Source organism: Gavialis gangeticus, unplaced genomic scaffold (genome assembly GCF_001723915.1).
Source record: "Gavialis gangeticus isolate Ggan-Ray unplaced genomic scaffold, GavGan_comp1, whole genome shotgun sequence".
NCBI lineage: Eukaryota > Metazoa > Chordata > Crocodylia > Gavialidae > Gavialis > Gavialis gangeticus.
In genome coordinates this window covers 122641137-122643462 of record NW_017729032.1, presented here as the reverse complement: position 1 = coordinate 122643462, position 2326 = coordinate 122641137, and positions in this window count along the sequence as shown.

The window sequence follows — 2326 nt, the reverse complement described above, 5'->3', positions numbered from 1 at the left end:
AAAGCTCTCCAAATCTTTTCTGAAAATTTGGAGAGCTTTGAATTGATTTGGACCTTTTAATTAGTCCCCTGATTCAATTTGGATTCAGAGATTCAGCCACTGAACTGGGCCACATCTCCTCCAAATTGAATCACCACCTGAAGCTTCTCACAGCCCTTGTGTCCAGTTACTATAGCATAATTCATGGACAGGGGGGAAGAGTTACAGTTATGCTGCAACATTTTGTCATTTTCTAACTCCTGAGGGCTTAACTATACAATATTAATCTTCTGCTCACATTTTAAAACTATTTACATTAAAAAGAGAGAGAAAATAGTTTAAAAAATTAAAGCTTCCTTAACCCGTAAACACTTGGTCAGAATCTACCAGGACATATGACATACAAAGAACTTGCTAAGAATTCCTGTGGAAGCCTGTCTCAGCAAGGGCCAGATTTTGCAACCCCTGTTGGTTTGGAAACCATGTATCCTTCAAGCTAATAAGCCCTACATAGTCCACTGGATCTGGAGCTGTCAAAATTAAATGAAGAAGTTCCCTTCTAGTGTACAAAAAAAATGGATACAACCATTTTATATTCAGACTTTGCCTCAGACCTCCTGAGTTCCTGTGGACTATTGACGTTTTTCCTCATCTGGTCTTCAGCAACAGACTACATGGCCTTATTCAACAAAGGGGAGATATCATTTTCAGGAGATTCTTATTTCTGAAAGTCCAAGGATAGACAAGTGGAAGATTGAGGGATCTATTCTATGGCATATCCTTACCAAATAAAAATTACCTAAAAGTGAAAAGTTCCTTTCTGATGTGAAGGAACAGAGAAATTCATCATTCTAGAGCTGACAGAACTAAGGAGGAACACAGTGGGCATATCTACATATGCATTAATGCACCTTTCCTAATGCACATTAAATGTAGTGCCTTCCAATGTAAGGTACTAAATAAATGTTCATTAGGGTGCCCTAATGTGCAGTAGTGAAAGCGCACATTTTTAGTGACATATAATGCACAGTAGCCTATTTTACTGCACATTAGCATATATGTGTCGTTTTTACACACTTTAATGTGCAATAAAATAGGCCACTGTGCATTGAAGCACACGTGTGGATGTGCCTACTGTTATACAATTACTGGTCGCAATTACATTTTGGAGGCATCAGCTACAGGTACTCTCAGACATGGAGAAAACTAGTAAAAAGACACTGCCAAATGTGGGGAGACAGAGCAGGTGGTCAGAAAAAATCACTAATACACCATCTGAGAAAGACCCTCTATTTCATGCAGCTGCCTTCTGTGAATGCGCTAGGGTCAAAGGAAGCATAATTGTCTTGTCCTAAATTGCTTTTGTTCACTACCCTTGTCATATTCAAAGTAATTGAACCATTTTTACTTTGACTTGCCAAAACATATCATCTTCAGGCAGAAATTAAGCGAAGTCACCACAATCAAAGCCAGAAATGCTACTTGGATTTCATAACAAGACTCTAAGCTCTGAAAAATGATAAGCAAATTAAAATAAAAAGCATAGAACTTTAGAGAGGAAATGTTCATCTACTTCTAATCCTTGAATTTGCAAATTAAAATGTTGACAACTCCAGATTTTGGTGTTTGGATATAAATAATTAATTGTCCACAGTTTTTGAAAAGAAAAGGGGGCAAATAATAAAGAAAGTGTAATTGTCTCCCGAGCTGTAAATTACTCCACAAATGGAAGACATTTCCTCAACTTTTCCCACTAAACCTCAGGACTACAAAAGTGCCAGACAGGCATTGTTGTACTTATCCAGTCCACACTGATGTTTGATATAAATTTTAACTCCGCTGACAGATTCTGACTCTCTCCTAGGAGAACAGCACACAGATGAAATCAGAGAGCATTTAAGATTGCATCCCCAGATTTTTATTGCTATCTCACGTATCACTAGCAAATGGTTTATTTCTAACAAAATGAACTAGCTGCTAGCTCTGAATTACCTCAAAACATTTCTTCATTCATTTATTCCCAATTTTGCCATATGTTACTGAGGTCTACTAGGACTTCTCATTTCCCTTTAGGCTCCTTAACATATTTCCCATCAGCCAATTGGGATTAAATGAGGCTCTTCATTGTTACTCCAAATTCTGGAAGAAAATAAGTGGTTTTCGCAATGATTTTTCCCCTCGGGGTAGATAACTTTGGCCAAGTGAGAAGCAAGCGAATATTATTAAGGCATTAATCCTAAGAAGACTTACACAAATGTAGGAATTAAACATGTATTCACACCCCTATTAAATCATGGGACTAATTTTATGCTTTATGTAAGTCTTTGATAAACTGAAGCCAAGAATG